The sequence below is a fragment of the Echeneis naucrates genome, chromosome 4 (genome assembly GCF_900963305.1).
Source record: "Echeneis naucrates chromosome 4, fEcheNa1.1, whole genome shotgun sequence".
Lineage (NCBI taxonomy): Eukaryota > Metazoa > Chordata > Actinopteri > Carangiformes > Echeneidae > Echeneis > Echeneis naucrates.
This window is the reverse complement of record NC_042514.1, coordinates 12,027,330-12,046,580: the sequence shown is the minus strand read 5'-3', so window position 1 is coordinate 12,046,580 and position 19,251 is coordinate 12,027,330. Positions and strand designations below refer to the sequence as shown.

At 39.2% G+C, this 19,251-nt stretch overlaps 1 protein-coding gene across 3 annotated transcripts in view; it reads left to right on the top strand.

The window, feature by feature from the left end:
- Positions 1-19,251, top strand: part of naaladl2 (N-acetylated alpha-linked acidic dipeptidase like 2) — a 308,720-nt gene that overhangs the window by 40,457 nt on the left and 249,012 nt on the right. For all 3 annotated transcript variants that reach the window (XM_029500987.1, XM_029500986.1, XM_029500988.1), the window contains exon 2: positions 9,001-9,066. The gene's annotated coding sequence lies outside the window, so the exon portion shown is untranslated. The remainder of the gene's footprint in view (positions 1-9,000; positions 9,067-19,251) is intronic.

The following is a 19,251-nucleotide window of genomic DNA, read 5'->3' as shown; positions in this document are numbered from 1 at the left end:
AGAGGTCTGACTGAAAAGGGAAATATAAATTACAAAACCTTCAATCTGCTTCCAGGCGCATACAAAGGTGAAATGTGGCAATGATTACAGAGGCAGCAGTGTCAGCGCTTTTGAGTAAAAGTAATAATTGGGGCCGTGGCTAAAGAAAAAGAAAAGCTTGACTTGAAAAGGAGGAGAAAAATTGTGGATGAAAGACAGGCAACAGTTCAGGTTACAATGAAAACTGTTTCATTTGACTAAGCTTCTCATTTCCAACTTAAAAGCTGTCTTCTTTTGTTCTTTTCTCGCCTTCCCCAACCCACAACCTCTCCCACACACCTGCTCACCCTTTGCATAATTACAGCATTGGCATTTTTTCACAAAACAAAAAACATTTTTCACATTTGGCTCCACAGTAGGTCGGAAACTGCCATTAAATATATTTGAATTATTCAGTTCTTGCCTTTCTTCACTAGATGTGGTAGCCCTACACATAAATGAGTAAAATAACAAAAATAATCAATCAGCCATCTATTATTTTCTTCCTCCTGCACACATGATGGTGATCTAATCCAGTTTACCATTATTTTCTGAGCCAGTGCTTTTAGTCATTGCATGCCCCTCTCTTTCAGCGTCTACCTTATTTTTCTAAGTACTGAGGCTATTTGCTGCACTTGAGTAATCAATAAATAACTAACCGTCTCTCCACCACTCTTTTTCTGTCTTTTTTTTTTTTTTTATCCTGATGCTGTGGTGCAGTACCTCTGTAACAGAAGAGCATGACCTCGCTCAATTCAGGGAGAGCACATGCACATTTATAATTAATACAGATCCACTTTTACCTCTCAGGAGTGTAATAATTGCTATTTTAGTGAGTGGGGAAGGAGTGTTGAAAGCAGACAACACCGCTGCTTGCCTTACTCAAAGAACAGACAGCTTTACTTGCAGTGATGCTCAAGGGATTACACTCGAGGTTGGTTGGTAGAGCTTTGTTTTCCGTTCAACTGCTAATGGGTGGGTTTTCATGAAGTGAAGCATAAATTTGCTCCACAGAGAATGAATCAGATTTAATTAGTTTCGGGTCACATATCTCATTCATTGTTATATGGGTTCATAAGTTTTTCAACTTTTTAATTTGACAATCCATGTTCAGCTTGAGACAGTTGGCTAGAGGAGCCTAGCATTCTGATTCTGAACAGATATCCATGCTCCATACAGAATGAACTGCCATAACCTCGGATAATCCCCTGACGTTTTATGTAGCATAACTATGGATTAAATATACACAACAGACAACACAGCTTCAAGACACCTTAATGAGTTCCAGATGAAATTCCTGGGGAAATATTTTAGCGAACTCATCTGCAAACCTGCAATATGCAAACTTTATTAACCCACCAACATCTGCAAATGCAGCACAATCAAAATGTGTATGCTTTTGTTTGACTCATTTAATAACAGAAGAGAAAATAGATCTGCTAAAAAAAAATTGTAACATTTCAGTTGGTGCGGCACAGCAAAAAAATGATTTGATTTGCTTAGTTTCACTTATTTGCAGGACAGGAATGTCCTTCCAAGCTAGAGAATCAGAAAATGATCATTATTATTCATCATGTTTTTCCTCTGTCATAAATATTCTTTCCGTCAGTCAGTCTGCATGAGTTGCCATCTCTCCAAAACACAATCACACTGACAGAAAAGCTTGCATACCCACTTTGTCCATCTGTAGGATGTTGGGGGATCCAGTGGCATTTCTCCCTCTCAGCCTTTATATGTTCTATTTTCAGGAGAGCAGTCACTGAAGTTATTGTTGGAAGTGACACAAAATTTTCCTCCCTAGAGAAAGGAGAGGGAGATAAAAGCTGAAGAGAAAAGTAAAATATGTTGCTGACTATTCATCTCCTGCTTTTTCCAGGTATGCCTGCCTCCCTCCCTCCATAACTCTTTGCAAACTCCTAGAAAGGCCACTTCAGGCGCTTGGACAAAATGAATTTTCACAGTTGTATTTATTTTCTCTGTCCCTTCTTCGTCTCTTTATCGGCCGTTTGAAACGCCAGATACTCCTGCACATTAGCCATTAAAAACAAGTGACAATTTACCATAAACAGATTGTTGGTTGCTTTGTGTGTATCTCAAAATTGAAATAACCCAACAGAGATCCAACCACCAGGCAGTTTGTGATTCTGTTTACACTTCCTGCTCGAAACATTTAACGCCAAATTGCAAGGAAAATGCTCTTATGCTCAGCTTGGACACTGGGAAGTTAATTCAGTGCATTCAGAATATTATAGTACCCATTAACATCTTTCACATTTTATGTTTCAATCTTACTGTAAAATCACAATAAATAAATAAATCCCTAATCAACTGATAGTCAGTACCCCAAAATCACAAAGCAAAAAACAAAGGTTAAGAATATTTAGCAAAATTACGAGTATGGATCGATCCACTTGTCTTCGCCATGTGCATTTAATGAAAATAGATACTAGAGCAGACCTGGGCATTGTACAGCCTGTGGGCCATATGATGTTTCCTCTCACCAGTCAAGGTCAAAGATAAACTGCAGCATTTTACTCATGAGGCTAAAGTTTAGCCTATAACTATCAGGTGGGAATAAAGAGACAAATGGAACAATGCTAAGTGGCTTTTATTTTGAAATGCTTCAGAGGAGGTACAGATGTAAAAATGTGGAAGTGCACCAGATTCAAAATTCTCTCTTTTTTTTTTTTTTTTTTTTTTCAAAAACAAAAACAAGTATGGTATGAATATGGTGATGGATGCTAGCACAACACTACACTATCGGCAGTGGGATTTGGGATTTGGATCTTTGACAGCGACATCTCTGTAACTCAGTAATAGTAGCTAATAATACAGCTCATTTCCACAGCAGGCAGCAATTTGGGAGTCTGAAATGTCAACACTGTATCTTCGTCTGTGCATGTACACATACGATAGCTGGCCACTGTGCATCTGCTTGACTGCTCCGTTTGATTGCTCACTCCAGTAGCACTCTTGGAAATGTTAATGGGGAGCATTTAACGTCATATGCAGTTCACCACCATCTATATCATGGGGAAGAATAAAAAAAAAAAGAAAAGAAAAGAAAAAGGATACTACACAAAAAAGAAAAGCTGGAAAGAGATTTACCAAGTAGAGCTGAGTAGAACAGAGCAAGTGTAGAACACCCAGTGCTGTATTGATGCAGCTTGATTGTATTTCTGTGTGCCAACAGCTATCAATGTAAGTGCATGTGCACGAGCCTCATGTCTCTGTGACTGAAATGTACACTGGTGTGTAAAGCTATGTGAAGAGGGTGTGACAGAAACAGACAGTCAGGTACATCATGTCCAATGGCCCAGCCACCACTTTGGGTACTTGGGTCTTGCTAAGTCCCACAGACACACACACACACACACACACACACACACACACACACACACTCACTCTGCTCACTCTGTTGCCTCTCTGACGGTAGATTGCTGAGTGCTGCTGCTCACATCCTGAGAAGCACTGGACCATAGACACGCACGCACACACACACATACACATACACACAATGATTTATGGCCTCCAATACAGTCAATAAGGGCCATGGCCAAGATGAAGGACTCGGGCTGCAGCTAGCAGGACATACATACACACACACACACACACACACACACACACACACACACACACACACATACATACCATGTTGTCCATTAGCTAAGTGTACCAGATTGAGCTGCTTTCTACATTGGCTCTCTTTATTAAATCCCTGTTTAATGCTATTGTTGCCTTATGTGAAAATCTACAGGTTTATGTAACCACTGTGCACTGGATAAAGGATTTGGGTTTGAGGTTACATTGTGAGGTCACATTACCAGTGTGAGTGCCTCAACCTTGTACATTTGGATGATACTTTATAAAAAAAAAAAAAAAAGAGAGAGAGACGCAAAGGAAAAACATGATCAAATCTTTTACCATAAATGTAAACACGTGTTAAAACATACACGTTACTGGAATCCGTATGACTAATATGCAGTGTCCTGTTTTTTTATCCAGTATTACATCACACTGTGGTCCTTTTTTTCTTTTTTTGCTGTAACAGCATTATTTTCATGAGGTAACCGGAAAAACATCTTAAATGAAGCCAAAACATGACGGGGCTATAAGTCAAACATATTGATCCTGAGATCCTTAGTTTCTCTTAATTGTTCATTGGTGTGAGTGTGAGCCTGATTGGCCTCAATATGTCAGCCTTGTGATAGACTGGCGACACGTTCAGGTTGTACTTTGCGCTCGCCCAATGTCACCTGTGATTGGTTCTCGACCCCCTTGCCACCCTGACAGTAGAGCAGTATAGATAATAGATGGACAAGAGATAATTAATCTATTTTGATCAAGACTGAAACCGCTAAAGAAAAAACACAGCAGAAAGACACCGATAGATTTTGTTTCTTAGTTAACTGTTACCTGTCAAAATGTAAGCATGTTAGCAGGCTGAAGGTAACATTTAGTTCAAAGTGCCGCTAAGTTTAAATACAAATACAGCTTCACATTTTTTGTCCCTCTTCTTGCTTTATTTGTTTTTTCTTTATACCAAATAAAACAGACCTCCTCAGTCCAGATGTTTTCCCATATATCCCATATAGCTTCATATTAAGCTGTTAGCGAAATTACATAAAACTTGCACAATTGATATGCCATAGTCTAACGTTTCCTGATATCCCCCATTTAGCCACCCTTAATGTGTACCCTTTGCCTGCGCCAACCCAAAAATAAAAAGTATAAAGACTAGTATTTACCTCTTTCTAATTTTTTCCTCCTTCCTCTCCTCACTAACCTTTGTTTGCCTAATAACTACAGCATCATTTCTTAGCTTGAAAATAAAATCAACTCCCTCTTTTTAGAGTAAGACAAGCTCCTCTTTCACAGCGGTCAATCAGACATACGACGTGGTGCCTCTTCCTGGACCATAAAACAAGATAACAATAAGACAACTAAAACAAAGCTGGTTGGAGTTTGCTGTAGAATCTCAGTGAGAACTTTTTTGTTCCTTAATTTTAATATTTCCTCAATATTTCCTGAGCTTTGCTGTTGAAGCAACAAACTTCTATTTCACAGCTGTTCTTCAATCAGGAAGCAGACTCATAGAAAACAAAATAAAATGTTCTTGTTAGACCTTGGCCGAAATCTGGGGAGGTTCTCTGGCATATGCAATGAAGAGCAGTAGTTGTACAATAAGAAATAAAACTTTAATGCCAGAAGCAACTGCAGTGTTAGGAAGCATACATTGTGTTTTTGCGACATTAGACACGGTAAGGGAAAATGTGTGTGTTTGGCAAAGTCCTCTTGAGGTTCACTAACGGCCAACCACATACACACATACACACAGAGTGGAGTCCACAGTGGATAAGTTTTCCCTCTCCTTAAGCCAGACAGTGATAACTTGTCCTGAGCAGCATGACCTGCAGCTTATCCCTCCATCAAACTGGCTTAACTGGAGAGGCTCACTGGAAGGTAGAAGCCTTGCTGTAGTCAACTACCACAGAGAAACGGAGACGACAGCATACACCACGGACAGGCCTACAGTTTCTCGCTCTGTAGGGCAGCTCTGCTCTTTGCTGTTATCTAAGTGGCTTTGTTTGTGAGGACTGCATGAGACTGCTTTGACCTGAAAATAACATTATCAGACAAAATATGAATAAAGCGAACACAGGCAGTGGTTTGATATTTTTTTTAATTTGTTGTGCACACCATGATGTCAGTCAGTCCTTGGGTTTGAGATATTCCCCATTAACAACATGGTTATACATTTTAATAACGTACAATCAAGAAATTTGTTGGGTGTTTGGAAGCATGAATGCATTTTTGAATAGATCAGTTATCAGTTGCATCAATTGCAATTTTAAGGCAATGTATTAAGCTATGTTAGCAAAGGCACAATCATAACATTCAACATCTTTGTATGTTGTGGCATGCAAACGCATTTCCATTTTGTTCTGACCTGATGTTACATTGTAATGTTCCACCTTACATATTTTCAGCACACTCTGACAGGCATAGACAGGTTTTTGGACATCTTCTGAAGAAGGCTTACATGCATATGTGTGTGTGAGAGTATACAAATAGTCTGTGGAGAAAACATTCTCAGTTTGGGTCTATCTCAAAATGGTGTGCTTGCCACTGACTGTGCGTTTTCCTGTGGCTGGGTTATCTGTGTGGGTTAATAAACGGAGTCCAATGGAGTTAAGTTGAGATGAACGGAGACAAGGTCTGGATTCAACACGCGGGCGTTATCATCACTGGAGTAAGTTAAGCTATTAAACAGCTGCTTTCAACATACGGCACACAGGCAGCAACTTAGGACAGAAAGCCCGCTCTTCCTGGTATTGATTGTCACAGCAACACACTTATTCATACCTCGGTTCTCTGTTGCTAACATCAATAACGATTGCGTCATTTGCTTTGTTCACATGTAAGCACAGCCAATATTCTTATACCGAGAAAATAAATGCCTGTGCAGGTTTTTTTTTTTTTTTTTAATTGTTTCTTAATTGTTCATCATTATTGCTACTGTTTTGGATGCCCAGGAATTCTTCAAGGTGACAAATGGGTGAAGTCCTGTATTTTTCAAAGAATCATTACTCAGTTTGCAACTACATTACAAGTCTGAAATGTTAGTTCCATTTCCTCCAAACAACCACTTGCAACTTGTAACTATTCTTTATAACACAGCAGTTCTTGACTCTATCACCATCTAGATCCAGATGATTACGGAAACATTTGGCTCAAAAAAGTAAAAGTACACTTTCAGTATATGACGTCAATACGTTTTTTCCGGTGATGGAAAATGTATATTGCAGCAAAGTCACCCTTAGTGTAACATCAGTGTAATTTGTCTGAGAGATAAGGTTTTCCTTGGCGGAAACTACGGACAGTCCAATCAAAAAGTCCATCTGAAACAATCAAGAAAACATACTGGTGCCATTTTGCACAATTTGTACACTGTCCTCCTACTGATATGATTCATAACTGATGTGTTGGTGGAAAGAAAGTCTCTAATATTTTTGCTAAAGTGGGATCTGTCCCTCCCTCCAAATGAAACTTAAAAGTGTGTTTATGAAAATAGAGAGTGAGCAAGATGGAGAGAGCTAGTGAAATACATAGTAAGGAAGGATTCTCTATGTGGCTCATTAACTCAGTAGATGTAACCAGAGGGAGAGAATGAGACATTCGCCATTGACTTATGAGGAGCATGGGTTGGTCATTCTAAATGTGAACTGACTAAACTCAGCTGTTGGCTCTCAGGTGGCAGTTTGTGGATGTTTATATATATTGATGAGTTTAGATGCTCAGCATTTAAATCAAATATTGTAGCGTGTTGAGTTAATGCGATGGTTTAAACATACACGGAGCGCAGCAGAAATTTACATTATCAAGCTTTTTCAACACTCTGCATTTGAAGGCAGCTTGTATCAGCTCGTGATGGAAATGTTTAAAGCCTCGTGACTGAAGGAAATACTGCAGCTGACTATTTTTCTTTTTCTTCTTTTTCTAAAATTTCCAATTTTAGCTGTATAATATACCAGCAATGTGAAGAAAGCAAATTTGCTAAGTGCATACTCCATACTGAAAATATATTTCCAGCCTTGTAAGTTTGAAAGTGTGCACTGGAAAGATGTGTGTACGCACTTCATGCCTCCCCAGCACAGAGAGCAGCCATATGGGACATATTATGGGCCCACCGTGTAGTGTCGTCAAACTGACAGGACACAGTGATTTAGCCCTGCTGGAAGTGGATGGATCCATGCTTACCTTCAGAGTGATCTGTCTTCTGGCTCCGAGACTCTAAAAGCCCCATGGGACGCGGAACAGCATGTTGGCCATTCAAGCACCTCTCAATTACTGCTTTTAATTTCCCTTCCGCTGCTGGTCCGTCTCCATTAGCCGTGACATTTCCCAGAGTTGTGAACTGCGGCATATAGCAACTTAGTTGTCGCCAATATTCCTGTCTGCTGCAGAGTTTATGTGAAACACTTCTTTTGCATATCAGGGACAGGCAGCTAATCTGCATAGCGGTCTCATCATGTCTAAAGTCACCAGTCCTCTGGGTCCTTTGTGGTTTATACTCTATTATTTCCTCCAACAAATTAAGTTCTTCTGTGCAAAGAGATAATTTCCTTCTTGCACTTTATACTCTGCACTGCTGCAGCTGGTTTAGGATGCTCAATTTACAAGCGTCATGAGAGTTTACTCCTTTCTTCCTAATTTTTCAGAGTTCCAAACTTGTAGTTTCCCTACAAATAATAATTATTTTCCAGTAATTTTCTATAATTGTGTAAAATTAAGTTTGTATGTTAGTGGAAGTAAGGCTGGAGTTTGGCAGAAAACTCTAATTATCATTTAGCATAGCTACAAAGCGGTTAACTGAGAAAAAACAAACATGCAAAAGAAATTACACTTAGATTTCAAAATGAATAAATTATTTGTGCTTTGAGCATTTGTTTGAATGAGAATACAGAGGTAGCTGTCTAGATGCCGTTGGTAAACCATTCCATATATTGGGAGCTGCAACAACAAAAAAACAAAACAAAGAAGGAAAGCACAGCCCTTTGTTGAGAGTCTAAACTGAGGAATTTACAAGAGTAGCTGCTTTGCCAACCAAAGTCTACCTTGAGTTTGATGGGTCAAATCAGTTAACATGGACTTTAACTGTTCCATTCGTTTATGTCATAAAGTCTAGAAATATATTCTCACAACAACAGGAAGCCAGTGAAGGGATGCTAAAACTGGAGTTATGGTGAGAGGCCCTAAGCACGCATAATTATGTGGTTCTGGCTAAGTCAGTTTGAGCTAAGTTTATTTATTTTTTTGTTTGTTTGTTCGTTTTTTTATCAGTTCTTCTACAAGCTGTTTGAACAGTGACTCCAACCAAAATACAATGCATACACTGAAATAAATGTTTTTTGTTTTTTTTTTGTGGTGATGTAATTTTTGTTTTTGTCAGCTAACAATTTTTTCTGTGCTCCTCCGTAGACCATTCGACTTTTCCAGGCCGTGAGCCTGTGGCCCTGAAAGCCTGCTCACTCAAGTCTACTGCAGGTAATATTTATATTAGTACAATATAATTATACTTTGGATAGGTGTCTCACACGATTCCTCTTCAATTACTTGACACTATCACTTTAAGATGATTCGTACTCAACAATGCTGCTCTTCCTACTGGGTGCAAGAGAAGAGGATGAGGTCATCTGCAAAGTTAAGGTTGTCTAGCTGCATCCACGTCATCCACTATATGGCATTTAGCTTCTTTTCTGTGTGGACTTGACCAATTGCAAGCTGTAACAAAAATAGTGACAACAAACTGCCTCACTCCTTTTTGGAGTTCATGACAGGATTTACTCTGCAGGTCTGCCCATTTGAACTAGTCTCTGCTGATATTCGTGTATTTCTCTGCCATTACTGACTATATGACACAGGTTATATATATTTTTGTGTAACATTTGCACAAGCCAGTGGACTGAATTGTCAGCAGGGTTAGGGTTGGTAATGTTACCTTGAACCGCTGTGGATATCGTTTATTGGTGTATTTCTCTGGAGAATCTGGAAAGCTCATCTGCTCATTTATTCACTCAATGTAAAATGATGGTAAACAAATCAAGTTTTTTTTTTCTTTGTGACCATTTTACTATTCTCACACAGGATTTATCTAGAGACAGTGTTCAAGATCTCCTCTGAAAACCGAGTCGAGTGTTTGAATCAGAATGTAGGTTTTAATGTCTATATTATAATTACAAAATACAGTATGAAAAGATGGATTTGTTTCCAAGAAGGCTCCAAGGTGTTCCACATCAATATTGTGTTTAATCAGAATTACCTCTGGCAGTGGGACCTCACAGTCCATGACCATGTGCTTCTTTCACCTCGAAGTGAGCAAGGGTATTTTACTGATGCCAAAAATGACATTAACATTTTTCTAGTTGTTTGTTTCCCCATCTTAAAAAAACAAAAAACAAAAAGCCTTTACAACGATTGGACAGGGTCACTGCAGAGTGCACCAAAATATTCATTTCATCTGAGAAAACAGATTGGATGCTGCAGAGGGAAAAAATAAGAAATAGGGAAGGGATAAAAAAAAAAAAAAAGGTAAAACATTTTATATCTTCACTATTTTTCATCATTATTTTGTGGCATCTCCGGAATGGGTTGGTCATGAATTTGAAAATAAGGTTATCTTAAGGGAAAAAAAATGACTTAAGTAGCTCATGAGATCAATGGAATCATAAAAAATGAGAGGAATAAGAGTCCTCCCCAGGGGCTGTCTCTGGGTCTGGTGGGACGTTGAGTTTAGCTGTTGGCACACACTCACACACACTTATCTTTACACAAGGTCTCACAAAGACAAAACAATCGCTTTATGTTTAGTCAAGTATTTAAATGCTCATATTTTTGCAGCAGTTTGCTGCCAGGGAACATATTTATATATCAGAAAAGCTCCATTCCTTTTCTCTCTTCTCGATATCCCCTCAGGGTAATTTGGCAAGAGAGTGACCAAATCCTTCATGTTTACAAGTCACCCATAGTGTGTGTGCGGCTTTTCCGATAGTGATTTTCCATGCAAACTGGGAAGGAGAGAAGGAGAGTGTCCTGTCTCTATGGGGCATGCACATGTATGGATATTTTGTGTGTGTGTGTGTGCGTTTGCGGGGGGGGGAGCACTTGTGGTTTGGTGGCAGCAGTCTGCTCATTTTTAGTGACTTTCGCCCTGGAAGGCACAATCGATTCAGTTCTGTGCCATGTCATAAACATGCACTCATGCATTTAAACACACACACACACACAGTAACTCTTCCCCTAAGCACTCCACTGTTTGGAGAGCGGTCGCAAAGGGTAGTAGACGAAGGGGCAGGGAACTTTGTCCTTTACACATGGACCTCACAGTCAGAGAGTTCCGGTACAGCTACCGCTCACAGACCGCTGAGAGGCAGGTGATCAGATTCTACAGACAGGTGCCACTTCTTGTTTTGGTGCAGCGAGATTAAATGACAGTTCATGACGTTTAACTGGAGGGAAAACGCCGACCACATCTTCCCGGGCAGGCCAGAACAACACAATCACCATCAAATGTATTCAGTGTCTTAGAGCACTCACTCCAGTGCACCTTAATAACATTTCAGAATACGTGATGAATGATAGCAATACCGTTTGATCTATTCCTAAACGATAAATATGTTGTTAGCTCCTGCAGCGACATGGGAATTTACTGCCTTTTGCTGCGTTTTACATAGTTGTAAATCAGTTGTGTGGGTTTTGGAGTCAGACGTATGCGTCTCCTTGGGCTGTTTGAATTATTCTTTTTTTGTTTTTTTGTGCTTGCTTGACTAATGACCATCATGAACATAACAGGTAATTATATGTTAATTTATTTGTCGCAAGCCCTAAAGCCAGCATGATACCTTTTATAATTTTCCACATCACAGATGAATAGGCCTCCAGGTGAGCACATCCAGCACCTTGTCAATAGGTGTAGTCGTAGCTATTGTCCAGGCCGCTGGCTTTTCAATTCGCACCAGCAGTAGGTTGACACTTTTAGTTCTAAGTGAACAGGAAATTAATTTAATAGAAATTTCCATTTCAGAGGCGATGACGTTGCCGTTACTTTGGATATATCCTCAAGTCTCAACTACCACTGTGATATAGTCGCTATTGTCTAATAGACAATTATGATACTTTAACTAAACACCTGGAAAACTTTCCCATCTTCAATATAGAGCCAAATTTCTCATTTAATTCAGTTTTATTGCTTTGCCACAAGAGCCTTAATAGCATTTTAAATCCTGGATAAATATTAACACAACAGGGGGTATATGAGAAAATGTCCTTTTTGTTTAAGGGAGATTGGGAGACTGTTACCATGTGCATCCACTGATTGTCTGTTTATTTATTCATGTGATATCTATTCTTTAACTTTATCGTGATAATATCCACGCTACTGTCTGATTGTACTACACCTTCTTGATTTTGTTAAAGATTGAATATTATGTAGAACTGGGAACCGATAAGTTGAGTTACCAATTTATTGTTAATTGTCTTAAATCCTCCAAGGATACAAATTATAAGAAAACAATCCTGTTAAGCCGAGACCAAATGAAAAACAATTTGTTTGGATTTTCACCTTTAAAATGCTGATAATGACTTTGAAATGATTAATGCTTGCAATTTAGCTGCTGTGCCACACAGAACGGCCCGCTGCTCTACACAGAATGAGAACTGAAGGAGTGAAAGAAAAAAAAATTAAATGCCTGTAAATTGGAAATGAGAGGAGAGAACTGTGCGTCCAAGAGCTGAAAGCAATTAACAGAATGAGAAGACACTCTCTGTGGCTTCTTGAACTCTGATTAAATGTTCTGATTCCAGAGAAATCACTCTTTAAGAGGGAGATCCATAGCTGACTTTACTCTCAAGTGACCAGTTTGTAAATCCATTATCCTTAGAGAGTGAGGTACTCTTAGGCAAGGCTTACAGACCTTGTTAAAGGTCAAAGATTAGGATTTCTAAAGATGTTACAAACTGAAAAATTGTTTCCAGACTAAGCTTGATGGGTATCACTAGATTGAAAGGAGGCAGGAAAGTTTTGACATTTCAAATTGCAGCACATCAGCAGATTTTCTGCCTGTCTGTATTTCAGGCAATCACAGCTGTAGTAGCTGGTCTTACCCAGGACTTCCACCTGAATGACTCCAAGTGCTAACAATGGATACAGACCAATGAAATTTTCATGACCAAGAAAACTTAGAAAATGAACAGTAGTGTGGTTTGAGTGACCAGGGATGGACATGATGTTGGAAAGAAGTAGAAATGGTCTTACTTGCCATAAGAAAAGCGCTTGCACAGGAAGCAGAAAGGGCCAATTAAATTTTATTTATGATCACATTATTTATTATTTATTATTTTTTCTTCCTGAAAGTGAGAACGCTTTGAACCTTCTCTACACTCCCAAATGTTTGCACTGCCTACTGTCTATTCTGCAGTCCAGTGTACACACCACAGGATGATGATGAAACACTGGCTTTCATCTGTAAAATTGCTGTAAATGCCTGCATTGGCGCCATAAAATCTGTTAAAAAAACACCCATGTTTTTCTCTTCGTTAGACATATCAGGGATGTGAGAGGTTAGCATGTATCCCAGGATTAAATGGGTGTAAGTAAGGGAGACGCTTGCTCTTCATTAGTGTGATACCACAAACTTATAATGTCTTTTTATCAAATATGGAAAGAAACAAAAAGCTCAATGTCATAAAAAAAAATCTACCTTAGTAGTATTCTTGAAATGGTGTTGGTGAAGGATTTAAATTAAACAATATATACAGTCATTCATTGTAACGGTGAAGGGCCAGAGTTTCAAGTAACTCCAAAAAAATTGTGCCACTGAGAAGTTTTTTTTTTTTTTTTTCCTTCACTCTTCCCCAAGTGTCATATGAAAAAACTTCATGTAGTACACGACTGTAGTTTTCAAAACAACAAAAAAATCAATGAACACAACAACAAGCTAATATGTTTTTTGGTACGCTTGTATTTTACTTGCAGCATTTGTTAAATGTATTTATTTTTTATGTAGTTGTACCTTCTGTCTGAGAGCAGAGGTGATTTTTTTTATGCCAAGACATTTAAAAAAGATACAGGATTGGTTTCAGGGCCATGACAGTGAGCTGTTTCAATCCATCTGCTCTTAACTTGCGATCCCTTTATTCAAGCTTCTTTTCACTGGAAGCAAAAAAGTAGTTGGATATTCTGACACTGGAAAGCAGCTTTTCAACGAGCTCTAAAGAAATGAACGGACCTCCTGTCACCTATGGTTAGTTGCCTGCAGTGTGAATGTACTGTAAGTTGACTGGCATTTCCATTAATGTTTTGTTGTTGTTTTATTTGTCGTCCCCCCACCCCTCCCAAAGAAAGGGTTTGGTGCTGTAGCTTACCTATTCTATCTAGGGTTTGTTTGTGTGATTGATCAATGATCAATGCAACAATTTCACTTCAATTTAATACAAATATGAAAAAATTCTTTCACTGCCCTTCTTCATTACCACCCACCCCCCCAATCCAACAATGGCATTTCCGTTTGTTCGGCTGTGTGGACTGGAAGTTGACCTTTTGGGCAGACTACTGCTGCTGATGGAATGGCTTTGACTGTCATGGCTCCCATTAACCTGTAGTTCCTGGTTTCACAGGGCCACGGCTCTGTTATGTGGAGATAACGTAAAAGATCATTCAAAGCCTCGCATTGGCCCTGCTCTATTTTGTACTGTCTAATGAAACAAGCATGCAAGGTTTGAGACGGTGAGCTTGGACATGCCTGCAGGAGATTAGAGTAAGGAAGAAGAAGAATGAATAGAAGTTACTGCAGGAGATGTGAACGAGGGGCGGTTAAGGGGAAGTGAGTGAAAAAATCCCGTCCACAATGTTAATACGCTCAGTGGAGCGTTTCTGAAATGAAGAGATGGAGGTATAAGTCAGTGACATTTTCATTAATCTGTTGTCAGGTAGAGCTTCTTCCCACCTCTGAGCTTGACATATAAGGTGGTTTTCGCACATATTTCAGATGACTTGCTCAATGCAGAACAGAGGAGCATGACCAGTTGAAGAAATACACTTTGTGACTGTAAAGACTGTAAAGTAGATATCCATTACTCTTATACAGATGCATTAGCACCTATTCTCATGATTGTTAAGATACCAGAATGGCTGCTTACTTACACCTTACTTTTTATATGAACTTAAGAATAAAGAATCAAGTGGGCAGGACTTTGAAAGCCACACTATTTGTAAAGTAATTTTTTTCAATCTCTATTTCACATTTATTACCTTTGAAATTGGTCTGCAAGTCGGATTGAATGAGAGATGAATGCACTGAAAGGAAAACACAAGTAATTTAGCAAGGTTGTCTAAATACGTCAAGACACTGAATGCTGCATCGATTCCGAGGAGAAACTTGGGAGTGGTTGGATTGCCGCTTACTGTTACAGTACCATGTGACCGTGACCCTGAAATGTTATCACTCAAAATCAAAAGGTGACTGACCAGAACACACAAACCCATCACCTTACTGCCCAATGTCTTTACTGTTGGAGTTTACTGGCATGTAAAAGTGATGTCTCATAGACAGGGTTAGCTGCTCTGGGTGTTTACTCCTCGTCAGATTTTGACCGACAACTTTAACGCCTGCCCCCAAATGAGCCATACTAAACCAGCAAATCCACTTAAATTGAGCCACGAAACGGGTGAGGTTAGGGTAGGAGGTGGCAATGTGATGTACAACAAACACTTTTTTTTATTGTAGTTATTCTGGCACCAAGCTGTCAAATCCAAGCATTTCCCAATAGACTCCCAGTTGGCCACAAGCATTGCTCAAGGTTGATATTTGAAATATCATTGAATTTCGGGTGTGATATCAGGTGCTCAAATGCTAGTGTGAGGATGTCGACTGCCAACAGTAAGTTTAGGTTGAGTTAGTGTATTTTTCAGAGCCAGCTGGTGCCATAATGAGTGAGTAACGGGTGCATTGCTCATATTATTCACACCGGCCTTGTTAAAAATGTCCCTGTGTTTTTTCTTTTTTTTTTTAAACTTGCTTTAGTGATCTATTCGAATTCCGGTGTAGTTGTCGCATCTCACTTCATATTTTCTTTGATATTAAGAGAAAAGAAATTCAATGAAGAGGTCATACGTAGAGACAATTGACCATAAGGTGACAGAGGTTGAACTTTTAATAGTAGCAGAAAATATATGTGGTTCGGTTAACCACAAGTTTTAGCAGTTTGTCAATGACTAATGTTGTCACTGTGTGAGTATTGAGCAACATCTTAGGCTTTTTCATACACCCACACTACACAAAGGTCAAGTGTGTATTATGGACAACCTGACAAAAACATTGCCTAGGATGAAAAAATGAAGAAATAGTAAAAAAAGAAAAAATAATGTTAATAATTTACAATTCTAAATTGTGCCAGTTTAAGTTGTTTACTGCACATATGTCAAAAACCTGAAACATATGCACATATGATTATAGTGTGGGCCCGTGCAGGCCTGATTTAGGCAGAATCAAAGTGAGGAAACAAAAGCAATTTGTTAAGGAGAAAGTTTTTTCAAAGTAGGGCAAACGAAATACTTTCAGGGATAGATTGTAATTCAACGATGCTCAGTGTCTGCTCAGCAAGAAAAGATTGAAATGTATCACATACCATTTCTCTGCCAGAATCATTCAGAAACAGCTCAATCTTTATCAAGGCTACTCTGTTATATCTCAAAAGTATCACAGTCTGGTTAAGTGTAAAGAACGATGACGTAGAAGCAACAAAATTAAAATGGAATTTTAGTTAATGTGTGTGAATCTGCTCTCTTTGTCTGCATGATTGTGTCTGCAGGATGACTAACCGCTCCCCAAGAATATGATGTTCTAGTGTCTGTCTCCAAAGCACTAGAGAAAGAAATACCTTTGCACGCTGAACAGTCACCCATGTGAAAACTGACTTCTGAATATCCTCAACAGGATGTTGTGAGATGAAGACAGAATGGCGGTGATGGCAGTGATGGAGTTCAGGGATTGGAAAGATGAGTGAGTGGGGGTAATGATGAAGGATAAAGATTAATGGTTTGCTTGGAGAGATGTACGGAGGGGTGGGGGCGGTACGAGAAGGGCTACAGCTATAAAAGAACAAGCAAGTGACAGGGGAGGGAAAAAGGAGGGAAAATTTTATCCACAAGATCCTCCCTTCACGCCTAAAGACTTGAAGAAACAACAAGCCTTAATATATTATCCTATAAATCTATTGAATTATAAATATATATGAATATTTGTAACAACATAACAGTTGGATAAAAACGGGATCGATGAAATGGAAAGAAATGGGACATTTTTTAGGGAAACAGCAAATAAGTGATGAATACAAAAATGTCTATTTATCCCCTGTATAAGTTCTCTATGATTCATATTCATCCAGTGTGACATAAATGTTTGCTGGCAGAGATGTGCTTTGAAAGTAGATTCCCCAACGCTCCATATAGTGTGTGTGTGGATCGCCGAATGAGATGATACATCAAGCTGCTTGCAATATATGCATCGAAACGTCTTGAATCTCTCACAGGCATTTGTAGGGTTGTAGCAGTTTAATCTATATGTCTATGATATAGTTTCGTGCTTATAAAGGTGGAGGTGGGGGTACGTGAATGCTTTTGTCAGCGTTGGACTGAAGTGCAAGTCTACAGCTATTTGCTGGAGGCACTTTGTGCCAGCGTGAACTCGATCAGGCTTAAACTAGAAAAGTCACAAAAATATGGCCAAAGAAATCTTTTCCAGCATGTGATTATTACACTTGAGTGAAATATAATTGAAATTGAAATATGGTGTAGTGTGCAGCTCTACCTTAAACCCAACAAACCTGCCAAGGTGTCTCACTTTAACCACTTGTACCTGTCTTCTCATTTTGGCAATTTGAGCAAAGCCGAGGGTTGGAAATTCAGACCGACAAATCAAGTCCAGCTCCTTCATCAGTCTTGTAATAGAGCCGCATTACAGTTGACAGTGAAGTAATTTGCATACATCAATCTCCTGCTCGGCCATACCCTTACTCACAAACTAGAAGCAAAGGAATGGTTTCCAGCAGAGTGCCATGGAATCCCACAGCTCAATCGTCTTCATTTATTTATTTACTTTTGGCCTGACTCGTCCCACCCTCCCTGATAACATTACTCTTTCATTTTTTTTCCCATTATCTGACTCTCTCATCCATAAAAAGGAGTAGCCAGCCTCCATTCCAACTCCCTTTAGTTTGTTTCCTTTAATTCTCTGGTGTCAGCCCTTCATGGGATTTATTCTCCCCCAGCCCTCATATTCCATCTTAGCCTTGCCTCTTGCCTTTTTCTCCAACTCGTCTTCCTCTGCTAGCACTGTAGAATTCCCTCTTCCATCCTACTCTTCTTCCACCTTTTTATCCCATTCCCAATCGCTCCTCCTTCCCATCTTTTGCCCGGCCGGGGAATGTAGCGCTTCCTGTGGCAGAGAGGATGATTCATGATTGACTGGCAAGGGAGAAGGAGACATATTAATCAAGAGGCAGCAGTAGACAGCAGGCAGCTCTGCCATAATGCAAATTGAGTGTTAATTGAGTGCTGGATGGCTCTGAATAATGGCCCAGGCTTTTCACTTCAATCAATGCACATCATAACAATGGGCTGACAGCGTGCTTTCACAACGTGCGATAGGCCTACATTCCATAATATAATAATGCTTTTTTCCCTCCGGTTCTTTGTTTCACAATAACAGTGAAGGTTGGCTGTTTATGCCTACGTATTACAAAATGTGTTAACTTGGAGAAACCACTTGATATTGAATAGATTTTGGTCTATTTGCTGCATCTGTTTTGATATGCTCGTATGAAATGAGATTTGAAGATGAGCGCGGTCGACTGGAATGGTGATACTCTGTTTATCCAGTGTGAGGCTTAATAAAGATAAATGAGCCGCTGCAGACAAAACAGTCTGACTTTTGATTTCACTGTTTTCCGTTGGTCCTGAAATGCAGCACTTTCGTGTCACTGCTCGTACTATAAGCTGGACTAATCAGTTCTAACATGGATCAAAATAACATGATGTGTGACATGGAATGTGCCCAAAAAAAAATTCTGCTCTTTAACTGTAAACTTTTCAGCTCTCCGCAACCCTGCTTTTTAGCCCTCTAAGAGCTGGCTGCTTTAGATTTGTTCAACATGAAAGACAGAGTAGGCTAGTGTTTTGTTTCTTCTCAGGAACTGGTTGACCCCCCAAAACAAACTATACCATATATGTGGGAACATGAATAATGGCTTCATCACTTGAACAAAAGCTCAAACTGTCAGCCAACACATCAGCCATTAATTTTTATTAGGTTATAATCAATCAACTGTTCCATTGGGCCTAAATGGCAAGAATAAAGGAACACATTACAAACATGAAAAATCATTGCCAAGCCTTGAGCCGTAAAAGCCAACACCTCCCTGAAGCCATAAAAGTCAATGTAATGTGACAGCCGTATCTTTGCTACTGTATGTCACTTTGGTTGCCTTTCTTTAACCATTCCTTTCTGTTCTCTTGACCACCAAATCATTTAAAACAGCTTTCAGATTGCAGTTTTTGCTCGATGGACTCTATGCTAAATAGATTGCTTGTGTTGAGTGTGGCAGTGCTTGAATACAAAAGAAAAATTAAATAAATAAACAAACACTGGCACAGTAAGATTAGATGCATACATGTAA